This window comes from Idiotropiscis lumnitzeri, chromosome 2 (assembly GCF_059441095.1).
Source record: "Idiotropiscis lumnitzeri isolate Australia: NSW breed Sydney's pygmy pipehorse chromosome 2, RoL_Ilum_1.0, whole genome shotgun sequence".
Lineage (NCBI taxonomy): Eukaryota > Metazoa > Chordata > Actinopteri > Syngnathiformes > Syngnathidae > Idiotropiscis > Idiotropiscis lumnitzeri.
In genome coordinates this window covers 19,790,340-19,803,371 of record NC_142392.1, presented here as the reverse complement: position 1 = coordinate 19,803,371, position 13,032 = coordinate 19,790,340, and the positions used below count along the sequence as shown (strand labels likewise).

General features: G+C 42.4%; 1 pseudogene; it reads right to left on the bottom strand.

Moving 5' to 3' along the window:
- The window catches only part of LOC148341907 (uncharacterized), a 58,906-nt pseudogene extending 49,573 nt beyond the window's left edge, over positions 1 to 9,333 (bottom strand).
- Between the last annotated feature and the right edge of the window lie 3,699 nt (positions 9,334 to 13,032).

Here is a 13,032-nt window from a genome sequence, read left to right as displayed (position 1 = left end):
CACTTTTCTGTCCCAATGAGGTCCCTCGATCCTTACAGTGTCTTTCTCAGAAAGAGGTTCCAGATGTTTTGTAGCTCTGTCATATGCAATTTTCTGTTTGAGTTTGAGCATTCTCTTCTTTTCAAACCAAATGTTGTTGTCATGTCCTTGTGGTATTTGTGGAAGCGTGGTGCGAAGCTTACGGCACATGAGTAGGTCAGCAGGCGAAGAAGCTCCCCACTCCAGAGGTGCAGCTCTGTAACTCAATAGGGCAAGGTAAGGATCAGATGCATCATCCTTCCTTAGCAGTCTCTTGATTATTTGCACTCCCTTCTCAGCCTGGCCATTTGCCTGTGGGTATAAAGGCCTTGAAGTGAATCCATATTGCTTTGCAAACTGTTGAAATTCTCCACAGTCAAATTGCGGACCGTTGTCACTCACAACACACTGCAGAATTCCGTGTCTTGCAAAGAACCCTTTCATGTGCACAATAATGGACTGTGCAGTGGTGCTGGTGAGTTGCGCAATCTCAGGATAGTTAGAGTCATAGTCAATGTTAATAACACAAACTTGTACGTACCCACGATGCTACCAAAGGCAAAAGATGTATGCAGATTGTGCTCGATTGGACTTCATTATCATCACATTTCTCTCTTATTGGTGATCTATTATTATACTTCCTGCTTCCGCGACTTCCGATTTGATGACGTCATTTCCGGGTACGAACTACGCTGCTTCATAACAAAACTAAAGTTGCGTTGTACAAAAAACATTTAGAAAAATATTTAACGTTACACTTCACAGTAATTTGAATGCAATAACAGGATTTAAATGAACTACAAATTGAAAACAGAACAGCAATACTTTTCTTGCCACTCAAAAGGTAAACAGTTTGCACGCTAGTATTATGCAAAAACATTAACAGTAGGGACCCATATTGCTATTATTAAGGTTATTTCGTTAGAGCAGGGGTGTCAAACTCATTTTTGTGGACGGGCCACATCGTAGTTGTGGTTTCCCTCAGAGGGCCGGTATGACTGTGAACCCATATAAATTGAATGGAAAGCCAGTTTTGAAATCAGAAGCTCCTAAGTAATTGTTCAACAATTTTTCCATTTATTTTAAAAGGGGAGGACTGCTAACAAATAAATGGCAATATCTCATATCTCAGTGTTGTTAAAAGTGAAGAAAATATGATAGAAACAGGAAGTTGATGCAGATGATTTGCCCTTTGCGGGCCACATAAAATGAGGTTGCGGGCCAGATCTGGCCCCCGGGCCTTGAGTTTGACATGTGCGTTCGAGTGAATTGTATGTACCTTGTTGCTTTTCATGTGCAGAATGTCACCGTGAGGGACATCTCTTGACCGCAAGAAACGTTTCCAGTCCCCCTCTAAGATTATTGCCGCATCTGACGTACTGTCGTCTCTCGAACAGCCGCGCATCAGAGGCTAGGCAAGCCAAACTGACCCGGAAGTACAAAAACACGTATTGAAAAAATAAATAAACGAACATTCACTCAAAAAAAACAACTTTGCGTTTGCGAGGGAACGCAATCTTTGCAAGGGAAAGCAAAGATTTGTTGTTGTTATTTTTTCTTCCATGTCCCCTAAGGGGCTCCGGAATTTCCGAACGCCGTCAGAGGAAAAGGAGAAATAAAGGAAAATCTGGATATCAGTCTGAATCGTGGCCTTTTTGCTGGACTACACTCCTGCCATTCCAAAAACTTTGAGAGAAACTGAGACTACTTGCGTTTCTCTTTCTTGTTCTTTTTATAGTTCAACTTCTAGTTCTGTTTTTCACCTTTTCACACAGCGTAATGATGGCCAGTTGAGCAAGTGGAACAAGTGATTTTATTGATGATTGTGGAAGGCAACGATTTCATAAGCACCGTTTCTTCTCACACCTTTTCCATTAACTACGATTAAAAAGACAACTGAAAAGCATAACGTTAACAAATGTTGTTCTAGGCAAAGGCAATTAATTTCATTTATAATGATTGATGTTAACACACAAAAAAACTCATCATCACTCAGAGACAATGGTTATTCTGGCACTGATCACATTGGCTTTGTGTCAATAAAAGATCTTTGCAAAATTCAATTTCATCATATTTTATTGAAAATCACATTCACGTCTTACCACAAAGAGTCGGTTCCTTCAGTTTTTTTTGTCATTTTTTAAGCTTCAAGCATCGCTGCTTTTTTCACCAACACAATTGTGTCTCTCAGTACTATGTTTAGTGGAGAATTTTTTAGCACAAACGCTGCAACTGAATGGCTTGTCTCGACTGTGTGTTCTTGTATGGCTCGTTAAATGCGACTTTTGAGAGAAACTCTTGCCACAAACTGAGCATGAAAAAGGTTTTTCTCCACTATGTGTCCTTGTGTGTTTTGTTAAATTTGACTTATCAGAGAAACTTTTGCCACAAACTAAGCAGGAAAAAGGTTTTTCTCCGTTGTGTGTTCTTGTGTGATATGTTAAACTTAACTTTTGAGAGAAACTTTTTCCGCAAACTGAGCAGGAAAAAGGATTTTCTCCACTGTGTATTCTTCTATGTTTTGTTAAAGTTGATTTTAGAGAGAATCCTTTGCCACAAACTGAGCAGGCGAAGGTTTTTTCTCCACAGTGCGTTCTTATATGTTCTGTTAAACTTGACTTTTGAGAGAAGCATTTTCCACAAACTGAGCAGGAAAAATGTTTTTCTCCAGTGTGTATTTTTATGTGACTTGTTAAATTTGACTTTACAGAAAAGCTTTTGCCACAAACTGAGCAGGAAAAGTTTTTTTCTCCAGTGTGTGTTTTTATGTGACTTGTTAAATTTGACTTTCCAGAAAAGCTTTTGCCACAAACTGAGCAGGAAAAAGGTTTTTCTCCACTGTGAGTTCTTGTGTGGCTTGTTAACGTTGACTTTACAGAGAAGCATTTTCCACAAACTGAGCAGGAAAAAGGTTTTTCTCCACTGTGCGTTCTTGTGTGGATTGTTAAACTTGAATTTTGAGAGAAGCTTTTACCACAAACTGAGCAGGAAAAAGGTTTTTCTCCAGTGTGAAATCGTGTATGTGTTTTTAAATTTGACTTTAAAGAAAAGCTTTTGCTACAAACTGAGCAGCGAAAAGATGCTTCTCCACTGTGTGTTCTTGTGTGAATTGTCAAATGAAACTTTCGAGAGAAAATTTTGCCACAAATTGAGCAAAATAGAGGTTTTTCTTTACCGTGGTTTCTTGTGTGCCGTTTTAAAGACAACTTTGAGGTTAATGAGTCAGTGTGACATGCCCTTTCAGTTTTGGCTTGCCCATCATCATCATCATCATCATCGTCTGATAATGTGTCCTCATTATGTACTTGTGATGGTCCCCAGTGGTCTTCATCACCTTCTGTTGTCACGTGATGACTTGAGCTGCTGCTTGGAGGCCCCGCCCCTCTTTTGTCCTCATTCTCATCCTTTTTTTCATCTTCAGTCTTTATCGGGTCAAAGTTTACTGATGACTGGTTAATCTCCTCCTCCTCCTCCATTTTGATGTGAGTCAAGTCTGGCTCCTCTTTCACAGAACAGAAATATTTTTCACTAACGTCTGCAGGACACAAAAGATGAACACAGATTTGGTTTGGTCAATTCATTCTGATTCAGATCAACCCACTCGTGTACAAACCTGCTTTGAGTGGCACAACACGAGGCTGCTTGCAAACTTCGTCCAGCAGTTGAAGATGTTGCTCGTTCTCTTCTTTTATTGCACAAAGGTCCTCTTTGCACTTGGGTGTCGTTCTCGCACACATTTTCAAATGATAATTCCAATAATTCCGATCTCTGCTCGGCGATGAGTCATGTGCCTCTTTTCCTTAGCGGCTAGCTAGCTAACAAGCTAAGCTAACTACGCCGAAAAGCATCAACGCGCGAAGATGAGGTTATCGGGACACAAAGACTTAATGAATTATGTCGAAGTCCTTTAGAGTAGCACTGGACATCCTGTGTGAAAATTACAGTCAGTTCCACACTAAATCAGAAGAATTTAGCGGTGGGTGTTTTTGTTCCGGTGTGGACGGGTCGGTGGATGTGGTCGAAGACCTTCGGAAGCTGCGCGCTTGCTTATGACGTCATGCTTTAAGCGCGTATTTTCCAAATATATTTCTTTGCCTCTGTGTTTGTTTTTACCCCTGGCCGTTCTATTTTAATATATATTTTATATAATATTTTAATTCGGTTGATATTTTTGTTTTTACAAAATAACTAAATTAACGCCGCATTGACGAGTCAGCTCCGACGTCACTTCCGCCTATTTCCCGAAAAGCCGCTGCTGCTCCAGCAGTGGGACGTTTACGTTTCTCCGACCGAATTTACAACAATGCTGTGGTTCACTCGGGCTGCAAGATTGTATGAATATAATGTCTGCATATAGTGTGAAATATTTCTCAATCTAGTATTTCCAAGTTTTCAATTGACGTGACTTCTTCGACAGGCACACAGAGTATGATGTAAATATACTTTATTATTTTGTAATTGTTTTTATTTAGTAACTCAGAACACACAGGGGTGACAAACATGCAGTCAAAGAAATATAGTACATAAATATATTATAACGCCTGACGTCATCAGCAGGCTTCCGAAGGACCCCATCCACAACCCGAACACATCTAGTACCGACACCGGAGTGAAAACCGGAAGTCAGTCAGGACATTCCTCGCTGTGATGTGATTGGCTGCTGGAAACAACACACAATATAATAAACAACAAAAAAAGTATATTCAGAGAAACAAACCCAACATATTATCAAATTTCCCCATTGTGGGACTAATAAAGGACATATTTATCTTTATCTTTAGAACAGCACATTCTGTTTCTCATTTCAACAATATCTTTTTAAAATTGTCCGTTTCTTCTGTATGAATGAAAAACAAAGGGCGACTCTTAATAAATCTGCACGAATTAACCGTTTCGCCATTGATAAAATCCACCGTTTTGTGGCAAACTAGGATTATACCTTAATGCCAAGTCGCAGCAGAAGAATAATTCTGATATGCAGACAACTTCTCTCTTTTGCCAAGTGGCGTAGTTTATTCCAGCAACGCACACAAACTGCTCCTCACAAGAGCCAAAAGCAGAGAGAGAGAAATAAGGCGTGAGCACCTGCCGAACATCGCATGTTAACATCATCTGTCAGCGACAGCACCCCTAGTGGCAAATAAGCACATTACAGAAACAAGCAGTCATACAATAACACTCAACACTCCCACTTATGAACTACTTGTAAACTGTACAACTTTCACAAAGATATATCAAGAAAAACAAATAACATGACATTTGAATGTCAAATATTTACATGCCAAATATGACCCCTGTAAATTTTTTCAATTTAGATTTGGTCACATGCTTGGTCATAACATCTGCTGCCATGTCATTTGTGGAACAGGAAACAAGTATCATCTTCTCATCTTTTATGATGGATCTAATGAAATGATATTTGATGACCACATATTTACACCTCTGCCTGTATACAGGGTTCCTCACAAGTGCGCTAGCCCCTTGATTGTCCTCATGAATGACAGTTTTCGTGCACACATAGTCATCAATACCTTTCAATAGTTGTTCCAAATGTATGCACTGCTGTATTGTTAAGGCTAAAGTCATGTATTCTGCCTCAAACTAAGATAGTGCTACTGTTTGTTGTTTCTTGGTCCTTCATGAGACCAGTGCACTGTCATCACACATACTCACACAATACCCCGTGGTACTGCATCCGTCAGTAGCGTCTGATGCCCAATCTGCATCACTGTAAGCTCGAAGGCCTAGACCCTCACTGCTCTTTCTGAAACAGAGCTGTCCGTCGGTTGTACCTCTGAGATAACGCAAGACATGTTTGACCGTGATCCAGTGCTCATCTGTGGGTTCAGAAAAAATGTTGCGATAGTCGGCTCACCACAAAACATAGATCAGGGCGTGTGCCGGTGACCAAATATATGAGACTGCCAACCGCTTCTCTGTACATTTTCGCGTCAGTCATTCTAGGCGCATCTTCAGTGTAGTCTAGTTTTTGTTCTACACATTTGCATGTCAAATCGGGTAAGGATCTTTTCCACATACTTTGTTTGTGACATATATACACAGCCTTCCGACTGGCTGAAGACCATGCCAAGGAAATGTTTTAATCTGCCTAGATCCTTCATTTTAAACTTGATGGAGAGCATGCTCTTCACTTGTTCTAATCCACTTGTGTTATTGGCTGCAATAATAAGGTCATCCACCCAGATAACAATCATCACTTTCCCTTCTACTTTCGACTCCTTTGTGTATACACAGTGGTCTGCTGGGTTCTGGATGAATTTGTTCTCGGTTAGGTATTTGTGAAGTAATAAATTCCAATTACGTCCAGATTGCTTTAGGCCGTAAATGGACTTCTCCAGCTTATTCACTAGCCCATCTCTTCCTTTCTCATAACCCTCAGGTTGTTCCATGTATATTTCTCTATCAATGGGGGCGTGCAAATATGCTGTTTTTACGTCCATTTGGTGTAAGATTAAGTCATCCTGGGCAGCCTTTTGCATTACTACCCGTACACTAGTCAGATTCGCTGTCGGTGAGAATGTTTCGCCATAGTCTATTCCTGCTCTCTGGCTATATCCCTTAGCCACAAACCTGGCCTTGTACATCTCACGTCCATCACTGTTTTCCTTGATTGAATAGACCCACTTTCCTCCCACTGTCTCCCGGCCTTCTGGCAATTTAGTCAAAGTAAAAGTTTGAATGTCCTCTAAGGACTTCATCTCCTCATCCATTGCTTTCTTCCATCTTTCTGACTCAGTTGATGTCATGGCCTCTTTAAAGTTTTGGGGAATATTACACATTACTCGGTAGCAGTAGTCTATACTCACAAGTGTACTGTCCTCCTCCTCACTGCTGTCTTGACTATAATCTTTTAGATAACCCGGTGGTCTACGTTCTCGGGTTGGATATCTCCCACTGCTTGGGACCTGTGGTGTCCCTTTAGGGTGCTTGTCATCATCGTCCTTCTGTAGTTTTGAACCACCAGTTTTTATGTCTGTGCTCACACTTGATTGTGTGGTGTCTTTGACTTCACAACTCACTCTAGGTTTCAGTTCTAACTCATATGTCTGCGTTTCGTCTTCACATGTTGTCCTGGTGACAAACTTTACCAGTCTATGCTTTTGTACTTTTCTGTCGCTGGGATAATAAACTAGAAAGGCTGGACTGCCTTTGTCGTGCCCCACAAAATGTCCTTTTTCGCATCTAGAGTCTAGTTTACCCCTGTCTTGTTGATAGGCATAGCATATTGACCCGAATTTGTGCATCCTAGATAAGTTACACATTTTCCCTGTCAGTGCTGTGTATGGTGTGGTGCCAGTATGCTTATTAAAACACCTATTTCTTGTATATGCTGCCTCCTGAACAGCATAGTGCCAGAGGCTCTTTGGTAAGTTGCAGTCAATAAGCTTACACCTGGCCATATCAAAAAGAGTCGGCCATTCCCTCTCTGCTACGCCATTCTGGTGTGGGGAATAAGGGCAGGAGGTTTCATGTCTAATCTTGTTCTTTCGTAGCAGTGTCTTAAAGTCTCCGTTTGTGAACTCTGTTCCATTGTCTGACCGTATGCACTTCACAGTGCCGTAAGGTGCTACATCAGATAAGAACTTCTCTGTAGCTTGAAGAGCATCACTTTTTGCTTTCAAAAAATAAACAAATACAGCCCCTGTATACACATCTGTAAAAGATTGCACATACTTAAAACCATCAATGGATTTGTTGCTTATCGGACCAGCTAAATCTGTGTTCACCAGTTCTAGCGGTGTCTTTACCTTGTCAGTTGGAGTTCGGTTTCTCGTTTGGGTGAACTTCCCTTTTATGCATACATCACACACACAAGGGATTTCTAATTCTTTAACAGGCTTGTGTTTCGCACCACTAATGTGCATGCCAACTGTTACATTTTGCAATTTCAATATATCCTCATAGTTGCAGTGCCCCATTATCTCGTGCCATGTCTGAATATCATGGCTGACTTTACAACACATCGTTTTCATCACACGCTGTTTTCAAGTAGTACATTCTGTTATGCACATAAATGTCAAATGTTGTCCCATCAGGTGCCGTAAGAACGTCTTCACCTTCCTTGAAGAACACTTCGGCACCGTTAGCCGTAGCTGACTTCACAGAAAACAGTTCTTGAGGGAAGGATGGGATGTATAGGGCGTTCTTTAACGCGACTTTACACCGACGCCCCTTACTGTCGATTAAACATACCTGTGCATCTCCCTTGCCTCGTGCCAGCCCAAAAACACGTTTTCCATCTGCTAGTTCCATGCTGTGTTTCTCCGGCCTGAAATCACTCACAAAGTTCTTAAACCGTCTTTTGTCATTCATAATGTGGGACGATGCACTTGTGTCCACAATCAGTACCGTTCGTTGTAATTGCTGTGTTGTCCAGCTGGTATCCTCAGTCTCCATCCTGAAGGAGTAATCCTCACCTCCAGTTGCTCTGCTGGCGTCATCATGTTGCATTTCATGGCTGCCACCGCCGTCATCTTCTCCGCCATCTTGGACGCACGCGTACCGAGCGCTTTGTCCGCGCTTCTTCCGGCATGCTTTGTCCGCGTGTCCCGTGTGTTTACAGAAACTACACCAAACAGTCTTTGAGCAGTCATCTTTACGGTGACCCCTTTCGCCGCATCGCCAACACGCCAGCCCCGTCGGCGGTCCGCTTTTCTTCTTTTGCGCCGCCCGTGCTTTCATCAATCTCTCTTCCGCCTCCTCGGCGAGCGATCCTGTGTCTTCCGCTGCCTCGAAGTTCCGTAATTTGGCCTTGAACTCCCCCAGCGAAACGTCCGTTGAGCCGTGCGTCACCATTAACGTGAACGGCTTATATTTTTCCGGTAGCCCTCTCATAATCATTGCCATCATCAACCCTTCGCTCGGCGCTTCACCCGCGCGTCTCAGTGCCGTGATAATCTGTTCAGCTCTGATGATATATTCAGTCACAGTCTCTGTGTCCGCTTTCTTCAGCGCCGTCATCGTAATGTATAGGGAGACGATGCGGGGCCTACCTTTGCCGATATAGTGTTCTCGCAACACTCTGAGACTTTCCCGGCCCTTGTCTTTTGTGTCTCTGAATATGAGTCCTAAACTTGTGTTGTCGAGGAGTGGTGCCAGCGCACAATATGCGTCGGCATTCAGCTTGTCGTCCTGGGCCCTGGCTTCCTCTGTCAGCGGGCCGGTCGGCTCTTTCAAAATCGTCTCTTTCAAACCCACTCCGTGCATACAGCACAACATCCTCTCTTCCCAGAGCTCGTACTCATCTGCTCTCCCATCGAAGGTGGGCCACTTGCTTTTGCTTCTGTTCGCCATGGCTGTGTGTTCGTAGCTCCGCTTTACTGTCCGTTAGCCTAGCTTTAGCTTCCCGCGGTACTCCCGCCGCTAAACTAGCTTTACCTTGCAGCTAACTCGCTACCGTTGCTTCACCGTGCTAACGTGCACTTCGTTATTGCATTCAGAATCTATTCTCGCGACTCTGGGCCCATAACCTCATAAAATCCATGGTCATGTGGCATCATAGGATTATACCTTGATGCCCAGTCGCAGCAGAAGAATAATTCTGATATGTAGACAACTTCTCTCGTTAGCCAACTGGCGTAGTTTATTTCAGCAACACACACGAACTGCTCTTCTCCAGAGCCAAAAGCAGAGAGAGAGAAATAAGGCTTGAACACCTGCCTAACATGGCATCGTCTGTTAGCGACAGCACCCCTTGTGGCAAATAAGCACATTACAGTAACAAACAGTCATACAATAACACTCAACACGGTTGATTAAAAATATTCACAAAATAACTAAATTCACGCCACATTGCTGCGTCAACTCCCGCGTCACTTCCGCCTATGCCCCGAGAAGCCTCTGCTGCTCCAGCAGTGGGACGTTTACGATTCTCTGACCGATGCTGCGGTTCACTCGGGCTGCAAGATTGTATGAATATAATGTCTGCATATACTAGCAGTGCCTCTCAATTATTTCACACCCGCCCCTACCCAGAAGAAAAAGATTCGCCCCCCCACCACCAAATTTTTTTCTGTCTTTGTATATTGATGTTAGATTGTCAATAAAATATCCCTTAACTAAGCTAAATTGCTAAGAAATATAATTTTGAGAAATATAATAGTGAGGATCTCGAAACTCAGTACTCTGTTGTGCAAATATTTATAAGATGACAAATATTTACTCATACGTTTTTTGTAAAATCTTTATTCACAAAAGCAAACCAAACACAGTTATTAATACCAAAATCCATGCGATGCATCTAATTTGCTAAAATACTTAGCACCTGCCATGTCACTTCTTTTTTAATGTTTTCATTCAGATCTTTGGGGTCGAGGCAAACACGTAATTCAGTTCCTTTTTTAATCTATCCTTGAGAGGGGCTGGAACTCTTCTGGGGGCATGTACTACAGGTTTAGCATCTTCCTTGAGCTGTATTTTATAAGTGTAAGGTAGCGTCCCTTGTCCTTTGAAGACAGAAAAGTATTTGTTCACTATACTCTTACTACCTTCACTCTGCAACACTTTGTTGTTCTTATTGACATCCTTGCTGTTGATTTGGTCAATTCTTTTTATCAATCCAAGATCTTCAGCTGCCTTGTCTCCAAGGATATACTACAGTCGACTTGGCACAATTTTGAACGTTAACTTGTGTTGTCTTCCCTTTGCTGTCACTTTTAGCCTTCAACATCCCTTTGTTTTTATTGGCTGATTGTTGTAAGTTTTCAATTTCACGGCCTTGTCTGTGACTCTTTCCGGCTTCTCTTCAAGTGATTTCAAGTCTTTTTCGTTTATTATGTTTGCTTTTGCTCCTGTGTCAATTTTAAAAGTAACTTGAGTCACATTGACAAGCAGTGGTGCAATCCATTTATCTTCTTATACTGCATTAACAGCTTGCTCTGGGTCTCCTCTAGTTTGTTGTTGCCTATCGCTTTCGTCATATGACACAATTTTGATGAAAAAAGTGTCACTTAGGTCATCACTATCATCTGTGTCTTCCTGCACGGTGTGCACGTTCTTCTTGGTGTCGCACATCTTAGCATCGTGATTTTGCTTTTTACACTTAGCACATGTTCTCCCAAATGCAGGACACCGTTTTGGCTCGTGCATTTCTCCACACTTTTTACAACTGAATGGAGCTTGATCATTTTCATTGTTTTTGGTCTTTTTCTTGAATTGCAGTTTACCTTTCCTCGTCACTGCCTTCACGGACTCTGTTTTTTTTTCATAAGATGGCGCTGCTTGGGAAGTTAGCACGTGCTGCTTTGCTAGCTCGTTAGCTTGGCAAGTCTTTATTGCACGTTCCAATGTTGGGTCGGCTTCCCTCAACAGCGTCTCTCTTAGTTTCTTTTCGTTAGTCTGATCCCTTATGATTGAGTTTTTCAGATCACCAAAGTTAGACTTAGCTTTAATTTTGAGATCGGTGAGGAAATTGTCAAAGGACTCACCGGGCTGTTAGAGTCTTGAACAAAACACGTATCTCTCATAAGTTTCGTTTTTCTTAGCAAGACAGTTTTCATCAAATTTTTGTAGGACCGTTTCAAACTTGTCTTTATCTTCGGTTCATCATAAACAAAGGTGTTGAATACCTCGATGGCCACGTCTCCAGCATTGGTTCGCAAAAGGGCTATTTTTCTTTCGTCCGCTCTGTTACCGACTCCCACAGCGGCAAGGTAGAGCAGGAATTGTTGCTTGAAAGCCCGCCAACTCGCGTCCACATTTCCCATCTTTTTCAGCGCTTCTGGTGGCCTTACGGAGTCCATCTCGCGTCAGTCCTTTTCTTGACCCGCGACCTGGTACCATGTAATGGTCTGTCTTTTATCTTAAGAAGTCACGCAGGTAACGTGATGCTGCAAGCTTGTGTCTCTTTATTTACGGACTTGCATTCTCGTCTATGTGCGTACACACTTGTTCGTCTGGTAACTAAACACACATCAGGCAATACTGCCAACTACTGACTAATGATATAACTGCTATCATTACATTTACTATACGTTTGACATCGAACCACTTCGTCGTGATGACGTCAGACATTTCCGTGTTCCTTTTATTTTATGTTTAGATACGTAATGGTTGCAATACAACATTTCTGTTCATAGCTGCTGCTCGTGCGTACATCGAAAAAATTCATTTTCGCGATTAGCGCGCTTAGCTCCTCCTCGCCTCCTCGCTTAGCACGCTACTTGTTAGTGGAGTCGTTTATTTTCCATCACGTAGCTTGTTGCTGCTGCTGTGTATGGACTTACATATAGTTCAAACAAAGTCCGTTCTGCTGCGGCGGAAGATAGCTTAGCGCAGGGCATTTAAGTAGCGGAAAGAAATCACCTCCGGGACAACGAGCGACAGGGCGACGCTTTTTTTCTCTTTTTTTTATTCAGTACCGCGTGAACTAGGCGCACAAACAGCTTTGACTAGCTCAAACTCGCATTGTCTGAGATTGCCTTTTTCGGTCCCAAAACTATGCATCGTACAGCTGGACTACGGCGGAAAAAAAGCATGTTCCCCAGGGTCCCACGCGCCCGCCTCAGCATCGCACCGCGACCCACTATTTGAGAATCACGGCTATAAAGAGTGAAGATGAAGACACGGTCTACTGAAAGATCAAGTGTGAGGGAAGCTTGACCCACCGTATATTGAGTAATAAATCTAATTTAAGAATGCTCACTTTATTTATTTATTTTTTTTAACACGAACTTCCTAGATTTCTATTTCTTTTGGCTTGACAGGACGCGGAAGTTGTTCGCCTCCGTAGGAGTGCTCATCGTAATAAGCTTGCGCAACTTTTACTGCTTGGACATACTTTTTATACTTTTTATTATTTTTTGTATACAGTGACTGTTTTAAATTTTTAACTTGCGGGCACGCTCCCACCGGTGAACCGGCCAACTGTCAAACAGCTAGCATACTTCTGCCTCAGACTAGCCGCTGCTAGCCCGCCGTGCTAGCCCCGGTCACCGGACCCGGTTCATAATGGTGCAGGATGAAACAAATAAAACAATCTCTGACCTGAGAGAG